The 11,268-nt window shown below is 40.3% G+C and overlaps 1 protein-coding gene across 3 annotated transcripts in view; it reads left to right on the top strand.

Moving 5' to 3' along the window:
* Positions 1-11,268, top strand: part of MAPKAP1 (mitogen-activated protein kinase associated protein 1) — a 432,218-nt gene that overhangs the window by 577 nt on the left and 420,373 nt on the right. The gene's annotated exons all lie outside the window — the stretch shown is intronic.

Genomic DNA, 11,268 nt, shown 5'->3' with positions numbered 1-11,268 from the left:
GTTTCTGGCCCTACACTCGGCAGCGTCTAGGCACTTTGATATCCTCATAATGTGAAAATCAAGTTTTTAAAGCACTGACTGTGTGGTCCTTGTTTATTAGTGCACCTTCGCCTCCCTATCTCCAAAGAGTTAAACACTTTTTGTAAACTCACGAATCGTTCTTTTCTAGCAAGGCTTTTCTGATGGAACTTTGGTTCACTTTTTTGTTTATGGCAGTGGTAAGGAGTCTCTTAGATCTGTTTACAGCTTTTTAAAAAAGAAAATAAATGTTATGGTTTACACAAGAGTTTGACTTTAGCTGGAGACCCAAAAGTTGACTCAGAAACTGGTTAAGCTTCATTCTGGATGGATGCAAGTAGGTTTTGAAGTCTGTGATGTATCTGGCCCTGTGCAAAGCATTATGATGTTATAAACCAAAATCAGCAAAGTTCAAAACATCCAGAAATGAACAAAGTCAAGCAGGGAGATAAATACAAATCTGTTTTTATGTTTTGTTTTGAAGTTAGCTTTCTAATTTTATTTTTGACACAGGGTGTGTCTCTAATTTAAAAACCCACTGGAACAGGAAATAAAACATCTTCCTGGGTCTAAGAACTCATAGAAGATATTCACTGAGTGTTGGCTGAAAGAGTTCTTGATGAAGCATTGGTAAAGGTTTTCATCTTTTGCAGTTTACACATTTGCAAACCTGCTGGGACCAATAGGGTCCCTTTGTGTTCAGTTTCATGCTCATACCTATTTTTATTGTGCTTGCCCACTAATGTTCTTCCACATCTCCTGGTCTGACTCCTAGCAGCAACCTTTCCAGCTGCTTTTTTTTTTTTTAATTTTTAAGTGTTTTATTGTGAATTATGTGATAGTTTACATGGAAGAACATTAGCTTTACATTCATCCTTTCGTATATCATTTCATTGCCATGGTTACAATCCCCTCCATGTATCATCAGCCAACCAAAGGGTATACCCTGCAAGCCTGTCCTCACCCGCCCTCCTCCCCACTGGTGGTCAGCACACAGCCGCTCTGTCTCTCCAGGTCGTAATTGTTTCTGCCTCTATCTCTGGCATCACTGCTTCTCTGGGTAGAGTACCTTGATGGTTCCAGGGACCTCGGCTCCTGGTATTCATAGTCATTCACTCCCCTCCTTTTGCTGCAAAACGTCCATCTTTACATTTCCAACCCTCACGGTCAGTCCTGATAACAGTTATTCACCATTGTACCACAAGGGACCTATCTCCTTTCATTAGCCCTGCCCAGACAGATTGGATACTACTCAGTGGAGAGTCTACCTTAGTCAGTCACTTCTTGCCTTTGTAGCCTCCCCATTTTGGGTAGCTAGTGTCCAAGTTGCCCATCCCTGTCTACTCTGTGTATGGAGGGGGTGGGTATGATCCTCACTGTAAAGATTTGTTCCCTCTTTTGAGCTACTGCATCCATAGATGTAGGTCAGGTTCATCAAATTATATCCGATTACTCTTTTTTTTCCTCTTCTTTCTTCTTCCAGTTGATCTCTGATCATTCAGTCATTGAAGCCAGGTCAAATGGGTATTATCTGCAAGTGTGAATGTTCTTAGGCATGTGCCCTCTCTTCTTATTAGCTGGATGCTTCTTTCTCCACTCTTGTCCTCTGTGGCTATGCCACTGACTCTGGGCCCAGAAGTCCCCAGTTCTTGCCACACTGCTGGCCAACCAGGTCTCCACCTGGGTTCACAGGAGTCTATTGAACATTGTAGGGCTTAGCTCGCAGCTTCATTGCTATTTTCCCTCGCTTCCCCTTATCGGTGATGAATGTGGTCAGCAATCAGAGCTTATGTCTGCTCTTGTATTCCCATTGAGTCTTAGTCTTGGAAGGGGGTTTGCCCTGAGGGGACCGGACCACTTGCCTTGATAGCTCCTGGGTGAGCAACTTGCTTGTTCTTGTAGTTTCCAGCTACTTTTGCAAACAACAACAACAACAAAAACCAACCCACCTTTAATTAATCCCCCTGATCTATTACTCTAGATAAGTAACATCTCAAATGTTTTTAGTTCTTTTCATTGGTTGATCACTTTTTGTAAGAAATTCTTCCTAGAAGTTTTCTCCTATTTTTTAGTCATCTATTAAGATGCTATTCACAACCTAGCTTAAGTTACCTTGCGCAACCATTCTGGGGCAACCACAGGTGGAAATTATTTTCGAATCCAATAAGCACATTATTTACAATTATTTAGCAAACATTTATTGAGTATGGATATTTACTAGGCACCATGTTAGGTAGGTTCTGGAATTGTAGAGATAAGACTCAATTCTTGCCCTAAGGAACTTAATTCAGTGAAAAATGAATAATTCCAACACAATGATAAATACATTACGTGAAAGTTAACATTAGTGGCACAGTGGAGACACAGAAAGGGGAAGGTTTGTAATCCTTTGGAGGGGGCTAGGATATGTCCAAGGTATGCTATGTAACATGAGTAAATGAAGCTGTATTGAGTGTTTACCATAGAACCTATATTTACCTATACATAGGTTTCTCTTGTTTATTCATTTTACAAATAAACCTCAATTTACAGATTAGGAAGGCTCAGGGTAAATTACCCAGTTGCTACGAGACAGAGCCAGAATTCAAATCTATGTGTATCTTATGTCTAAATCTGATATTTTTCTATTCTGTGCCTTGCCTTCTTTCTCACATCATACCTCTATCCAACTACAAATTGAAATAACAATACAAAAAAAAAAGAATATTAAAATAAGTGGTACAGAAAGTTCTTTAAATGATCAGAGAGGTTGATCTTTCAAGGGTAGGTTAACTCAATGAGCTAGGAAAACATTCCATAGAGTCTGTATTTAATTCCTAGTCCCTATTCTTACTTGAAAGGAGCTCTGGTAGCGTAGTGGTTACGAATCGGGCTGCGAACCTTAAGGTCAGCGGTTCGAAACTACCAGCCGCTCCGCGGGAGAAAGATGAGGCTTTCTACTTCCGTAAAGATTTACACCCTCGGAAACCCTGTACAGGGTCGCTATGGGTCGGAACCGACTCGATGGCACTTAACAACAACAACAACAATTCTTACTTGAGGAGTCCTGGTGTGGTGCTACAGTATAAGGCGCTGGACTGCAAGGTTGGTTTGAACGTCAAGGTTGGTGGTTCAAATTTACCAGCTGCTCCTTGGAACTGACTTCATAGCACTTAGCGACAACAGTTCTTACTAGATGTGTACCTTTGCCATTTTTCTCAACTATGGAGTGGGGTAGGATATTAACAATAGAGAAATTATAGTGTACCCAGGGAGCGTGTGAATTTCAGTGAACTAGTGGTTAGGAATTGGGCTGCAAATCTTAAGGTCAGCTGTTTAAAACTACCAGCTGTTCCGTGGGAGAAAGATGAGGCTCTCTGCTCCCATAAAGATTTATAGCCTCAGAAACCCTGTACAGGGTCGCTATGAATCGGAACCGACTCTGCGGTACATAACAACAACATGTGTATAAAAGGAATGTGATAAGATCCCATGAATTGATTGCTGTAAGATTCCAAGATGTAGTGCCTGCGACATGGCATGGCTTTAGAGTGAGGAGTAGATTAGCCTAAGTGGTCATGACTGTTTTTAAAGGGTAAAACACCAAACCTGTTGCCATCAAGTTGATTCAGACTCATAGCAACCCTTTTAAGTGTCATCAATCAAGTCTTTTCCAACTCAGTGACCTTGTATAGGGTTTCTAAGGAGCGGCTGATGGGTTTGAACTGACCTAGGTGGTTGTGGTCCAGTGCTTATCCTACAGCACCACAGCAGGACTCCAATAGCAACCTTGTTTTTGTTGAGTGTCATTGAGTCGGTTCCGACTCATAGCTACCCTGTATAGGGTTTCCAAGTAGCTGCTGGTGATTTTGAACCACCTTCTGTGTGGTTCAAACCGACCTTGTGGTCCAATGCTTTACCCCACAGTGCCACATCAGGACTCCAATAGTGACCCTACTGGGAGGTAAAATTTTAAGCACATGACTGCCAACTGAAAAGTTGGCAGTTTGGACATATGAGGCACTCCTCAGGAGAAATATGTGGCAATCTGCTTCTGTGAAGATTATTAAGTGCTGTTGAGTTGATTCCAACTCAGGTGGTGGCTATATGCCTTGGAGTCAGTTCCGACTGTTAGTGACCCTGTATAGGGTTTCTGAGGCTGTAAATGTTTACGGAAGCAGAAAGCCTCATCTTTCTCCATGAAACAGCTGGTAGTTTCGTGCTGCTGACTTTGAGGTTAGCATCCTGATTCGTAAATAGTGGCCCTGTACAGGGTCTCCAGGGAGCAGCTTGTGAGTTTGAATTGCTGACCTTGCAGTTCAAACCAACCTTGTGGTCCAGTGTTACCCTACAGTGCCACACAGGACTCCATAGCGCCACACCAGAACTCCTTCATAAAGATTATGGCCTTGGAAACTGTGTTGGACATTTTTACTGTATCTTATAGGGTCACTATGGAGTCCTAGTGTGGCACTGTGGGTTAATGTGCCAGACTGCAAAGCCGTTTGAACTGCAAGGTCGGCAGTTCAAGCTCACCATCTGCTCCTTGGAAACCCTATACAGGGTCACTATGGGTTGGAACTGACTTGACGGCACTTCACAACAACAATAACATAGGGTCACTGTGTATTGGAATTGTCTCAAAGGCAGCGCAATGGGAGGTAAAACTGGAGGGACAGGGGTGTGGGTGTGTGTTCCAGTCAGGAGAGTTAGTTCTAATTTCTGGTCATAACTTTTCCAGTTAATAAATACTTTGAATCCATGATTTGTTTACCTGTGCTGGGCAAGTACTTAGATCTTGGGGATACAAAAGGAATAAAACCAGGTCCCCATCATGAGATTGTTGACATTCTATTTGGAGATGTTTGTGTTTAACTGAACTGTATCAGGTGCTATAGACACCAAGGTACAGGTCCCCATGGGTTCTTGTGGAGCACAAAGGAGGGAACACTGATAATGTTTATTAACCATCACCACGTACCAATGTTGTGCAGAATGCATTTTCTAATTTATTCCTATATGGGAAGGTAGTGGTAGCATCTTGATTTTACAGATGAGGAAACCAAGGCATAGAGAGGTTAAATAACTCCTTTGAGATTATGCAGCTGGTGGAGCTATGAGATGGGGAGATTATCATATATTTTGGAATCTTCACTCTTCAATATTAACACCATTTTGATTGTTCTTTGCAATGTGAATAGCAATCCTCTGGGGAGTTTCCAGAGTTATCTGCCAATGAACTGTAACTACAGTGTCCTCAATGCTGTGCTAGGAATTACGGATAATGATGAATAGATGTGAGTGCATTCATAGAGTTCATCAACTAATCGATCACTATTTAAATATATTAATTTTTTGGAGTCCTGGTGTTGCACTGCAAGCACTGGACTGCTAACCACAAGATGAGCGGTTCAAACCCACCAGCTGTTTGTTCCTCAGAAATCCTATGCAAGGGAACTGTGAATCAGAACTGCTGGATGGCATATAATGACAAGAAGAAGTTTTTTGTTTTGTATTTTTTTTTTTTTTGAGGGGTGGGCTTGTTTTGCTTGCTGTCTCAACTAAAGACTTTAGAAATTGTTGCAGTTCATAGAATTTGTATGTAGTTTGGGTTGAGGAATCTGCTGGAATTCTGGTATTCTTATCAATGTATAAACCTTACTGTTAAGGACACAGCAGTAGATACCAAGTTATTGTATGACAAGAATTTTGAGAAATTGTGACTCAAAAGTTACCACATTTCAGCTGTGTTCAACTAAAAATAACTGGGCATGTAAATTTTAGTCATTGTTTAATGCTTTTGTATATTTTGTTTAATCTTTATAATCTTGTGAGATAGGCAGTATTCCCATTTAATACATGAGTAGTTTAAAGCTTAATGGATAAGTAAAGTTATCCATGAGTTTCATAGCTAGTGAATGATAGAGAAAAAAAAATGGACCAAAAATGAATAAACAACTATTTGTGAACTGAGTTCTTTTTTTAGCACTTACCTCAGGACTCTCAAACTCAGATTGCCATGGTAAACTATAATGAGTCGGAAGGATGGACTGTAGTTAATTAGAGAGCATATGACTAGTCTAAAGGCAAAGTTGCTGCCCTGCTCCATTTGATTGTTGTCACGTGAGTAAGTGGGCCCAATGTCCCTGAATCTTCTGACTTCTAGCAGGAGATGCTGGGAATCAAGATTTCTAGTTATTTAACTTAAGAAACTTGCTATTTAAAAATTATGTAGGCCAAAACATGTTGATAGGCTATGTAGAATACAAGTTTTGCCTGATTGTAGACTCAGATCTGGCTGCTGAAATTTTGGTATCCATTGTTCAAAGTCCTGGTGTGGCACTGTAGGATTAGCACTGGATTGCTAATCCCAAAGTCAGCAGCTGAAATCCACCAGCAGCTCCTTGGAAACTACACAGGGTGGTTACAAGTTGGAATTGACTCGATGGCACTAACAACAACAACTCTGTCCAAAGCAGGAGGAACACACAAATTGAATTATTCACCAGAGATATACTGGTAAATTGTCAGAATGTAGGAAGTTTGTAACTGATGTGTACTTAATTTTTTCTGGGGGGGAGGGGAGGTTGATAGGGTGAGTGCTTAACTCCCCCCCCCCCCCCATTTAATCAGGATAACTTCCAAGGGCTGAAATTTCCCCCCCCCCCCCCCCCCCATTTAATCAGGATAACTTCCAAGGGCTGAAATTTGGTTGAGATGATCTTGTATCGTGTCTCTGTCTTCTCAATTGAAGTGAGTAAGGAAGCTAACCATAACCTCGCTAGAAGAAATGGTACCTAGTGAATTACAGTTTAGTAGAAAGTGTATTAGATTGAGAGGGATTTAAGTTTTGAATATAGCTAGCTCTGCCTCTAAGGAGTCCTGGTGTAGCGCTGTGAAATAATGCACTGGACCACAAGGTTGGTTTGAATAGCAAGGTTGATGGTTCAAATTCACCAGCCACTCCTCAGAAGCCCTATATAGGGTTGCTGAGTCGAAAGCGACTCAATGGCAGTTAACAACAGCTGTTCCTCTAATAGCATTTTTTTTTTTAATGTTTTATTGTGAATTATGTGATCGTTTACATGGGAGAACATTCATCCTATTGTATATTAGTTTTACATTCATCCTATTGTATATCGTTTTACATTCATCCTATTCATTGCCATGGTTATAATCCCCTCCATGCATCATCAACCAACCAAAGGGTATACACTACAAGCCTGCCCCCCGGTCATCAGCACACAGCCCCTCTCTATGTCTAAAGTCCCCAACAGCTCCATCTCTCCACATCATCGTCTCTGCCTCCATCTCAGGCATCATTGCTTCTCTGGGTAGGGTCCTGCTCTCCGCTTTTCTCCCTGATGGGCCCAGGGACCGCTGCTCCTTGACTGAAAAGTTAATCACTCCCCTCCTTGCTACAAAACGTCTACCTTTACATTTCCAACCCTCACAATCAGTGCTGATAACAATTACCTCTAATAGCCTTTTGATTTTGGTCAACTCACTTAAAAATCTTTGGATCTTTTTCTCCATCTGAATAGTTGTTAAGTGCCATTGAGTTGGTTCCCAACCATAGCTAGTTGGTTCCCACCCATAGCGACCCTGTATAGGGTTTTTGAGAAGTGGTTAGTGAGCTTGAACCACTGACTTTTCAGTTCAAAGTGACTTTGAAGTCCAACACATTAACCTACAGTGCCCCACCAGGACTCCATCTGGGTAGTAGTGAGGACCTAATTCAGTTCATAACTGACATGTTTAAAGTCTCATGTCTTATTATTGTCAGCTGCTGATGAAATATGACTTATTTCTTAAAAACTGTTCCTCCTTTTCTGATGTCAAGTAGGGAGTCACTACTCTGCTCTTCTGTCTATTGTTTATTCATTACTTCCTTTGGGAAAGAACCTTGATGGGCCAGGTGTTTCTCAAATGCATTCGGTGCTTTGTTGACAATATATACACAAGATTGAAAGAGGGTATGGAGACACACAGTATAGTGAGAGAAATATGGTCAGGGAGTTTCCAGCCAAAGAGTTTAATTTTATTACGTAGCTTCCACAAGGTGAAAATTGAAGAAATATTGGCCTTCCAGAATTTGTCTTCATTCATTCTTTGTTGTAAAGGAAGTAACATATAAAATGAAGAAAATAATTCCTGAACAGTCATTAAAAATTTATTAATTCTAGTTGGCAACTGTCTAGTTATATTAGGTAAGTAGATTTAATTTAGGAAAACAAAATCTGGACTAAAAGAAGAAAACAGTTTTAAGTAAATACAAGTGAGAAAAATGGGAGAAACTACTTAAAAAGCAAAATGGAAATTCTGGAAACAGCAAGAAACTTTAGAATAACCCTTGGAATTATAGTAATTATAGTCACTCGTGTGGCATTGTAGGATAAACACTGGACTGCAAGGTCGATATAAACCACAAGGTCAGTGGTTCAAACTCCACAACCACTCCTTAGAAACCCTATACAGGGTCGCTATGGGTTGGAACCAATTCTACAGCACTTAATAACAACAATAACAATCACTTGTGAAATGAATGGAATAGTATGTCACATTTGCAACTAAATATATGCCGTGTTAGATTTATAATATCCTATGCGGAGCTCTGGTAGCATAGTGGCTACGAATTGGGTTGTTAATTTCAAGGTAGGCAGTTCGAAACTACCAGCTGTTCCTCAGGAGAAAGATGAGGCTTTCTGCTCCTGATAAGATTTGCAGCCTCGGAAACCCTGTGCAGGGTCACTATGAGTTGGAACCTATTCCACGGTACTTAACAACAACATACTTGAGTATAGGACGGCACTTAATAGCAACAATACTTGAGTATACTTTCATTAATATGCTTTTTTAAAAAATGTTTTATTATGAATTATCTGATAGTTTACATGGGAGAACATTAGCTTTACATTCATCTTATGGTTTCATTGCCATGGTTACCATGCATCATCAACCAACCAAAGGGTGTACCCTGCAAGCCTGCCCCCAGTTGTCAGCACACAGCCCCTCTCCCTCTCTGGGTCTAAAGTCCTCAGCTGCTCCATCTCTCCACATCATCATTTCTGCCTCCGTCTCTGGCGTCACTGCTTCTCTGGGTAGGGTCCCTCTCTCCACTCTTCTTCCTTGATGGTCCCAGGGACCTCTGCACCTAGACTGCAAAGTCAATCACTCCACTCCTTTTGCTACAAAATGTCTACCTTTACATTTTTATGAATATGCTTTTATTGTTGATGCAGACAAAATGCACTGAATATGTAAAACTTGGGGAAAACAATCAGTTTTTAGTTCCTTATGGACACGTTTTAAGGTACTGTTTTAAAACTACTGTTTTAGCAGAGCAATTGGTAGAAAGTTGTTTGAATGAAAGTTTTTTTCTTTTGAAAGCAAAGTATATCTGTAATCTGAACTTTAGTTGCTGACATAAAGGAGACTAACAAAGAAGACTGGCATTGCAAACTTGAATTTTTAAGCATTGTGAGATAGTGAGAGAGAAGGGACTTTGAAGTCAGACCACCTGGCTTTGAATATTGATCTTGTCAGTTATTAGATGTGTGATCTGGACAGTCTGCAAAATGGGGATAATAATGCTAATCTCATGCAGTCCTTTTGAAGGTTAAATGACGCAATGTAAGTGCTAAGTACCTAATACCATGATGTTCCTGGAGAAAAGTAGGTACCATTAGTCAGGTTGGCACTGTAGGACAAGCACTGGACTGTTCATCACAAGGTCAGCTGCTCCTTGGAAAATCTATACAGGCTTGCTGTGAGTTGGAACGGACTCGACAGTGCTAAACAACAACAGTGTAATAGAACAAACCCTGGTTCCATGGAATGGCTCTGAATGTGTGAGACTCATTCTCATGTTTGGATCATGAAATTCATCTTAATATTTCTAATTGTGCTGTGTGAATTATGTGGTGTAATTCTTAACAGTACCTATTGTATACTGTTAACAAAAAGTTTTCAATATGCTGCCTTTGTACTATTAATTAATCTGTTGTTGCTGCTGCTGCTGCTGTTAGTTGACAATTGAGTTAGCAGTTTCCATCACAGTGACTTATGTAAAACACAACAAAATGCTGCATGGTCCTGTGCCATCTTCATGTCCTTATAGAATTGATCTGCTAATTAACAATAAACACTCATTTGCATATATTACCTGTTTTGACTCTTGAAACAGCTAAAAAACTGAAGCTCAAAGTAAAGTGGTTTAAGGTATAGAGTTACTAGTAATGGCAAAGCCAAGACTTACACCTTAGTTTTTTTCACTCTAAAGAGAGTGCTATCACTATTCTATGACATTCTAGACTTAAATATTGGAACTGGGCTTTGCCTTGGAAATGTCTTCAATTATAACAACTCTTATTCATTTAAACTTATTGCCTAGAGAAAGCTGTTACTAATTATGTTGTGAGTATTTGATTACTCATTGCTGACAAAGGTTGGTGAGATGATCATTCCCACATTTCATTGATGGAAATGTAAATAGTTGCAACTTTTTTGGGAAACACTGTGGCAGTATGTATCGCAAGCCCTAAAAAAATTCATGCCTTTTGAGTTCATAATTCCACTTCTGGGAATCTTTATGAAAGAAATAATCAGAGATAGAGGGTTCAAAGATGTTCACTACAGCATCATTTGTAATTGCAAAAAATTAGAAACTAACCTTGTTGTTGAATACTAAGGTTGTTTCTAATTTTTGCTATTACAAATAATACCGAGATAGTATTTCATAAGTGAGAAATTATGGAAAGTCATAGAATGAAAATTTTGTTGGGTCAATTTAGATATTTTTGAAGAATTTTAGTAGCATTGTTGTTAAGTGTCTTAGAGTTGGTTCTGACCTGTAGTGATGCCTGTATAGGATTACCAAGGAGCTGCTGGTAGGTTTGAACCACCAACCTTGTGATTAGCAGTCCAGTGCTTATTCTATAGTACTACACCAGGCCTCCTTAGTGTCCTTAGTGGAATTGTTGTTGTGAAGTGCCATTGAGTCGATTCTGACCCATAGCGACCCAGTATAGGGTTTCTGAGGAGCAGCTGGTGAACTTGAACTGCTGACCTTGCAGTTCAAACGGCTTTGCAGTCTGGCGCATTAACCCACAGCACTATACCAGGACTCCTTTAGTGGCATTGTTGTTGTTCTTATGTGCCATGGAGTCGGTTCTGACTCATAGCAACCCTGTACAGGGTTTCCGAGGCTGTAAATCTTTACGGGAGCAGAACACCTCATCTTTCTCTCGTGGAACAGTTGGTACTTTCGAA

This window comes from Chrysochloris asiatica, unplaced genomic scaffold (assembly GCF_000296735.1).
Source record: "Chrysochloris asiatica unplaced genomic scaffold, ChrAsi1.0 scaffold00014, whole genome shotgun sequence".
Lineage (NCBI taxonomy): Eukaryota > Metazoa > Chordata > Mammalia > Afrosoricida > Chrysochloridae > Chrysochloris > Chrysochloris asiatica.
The sequence above is the reverse complement of the archived record's forward strand: the minus strand, read 5'-3'. Positions and strand labels throughout refer to the sequence as shown.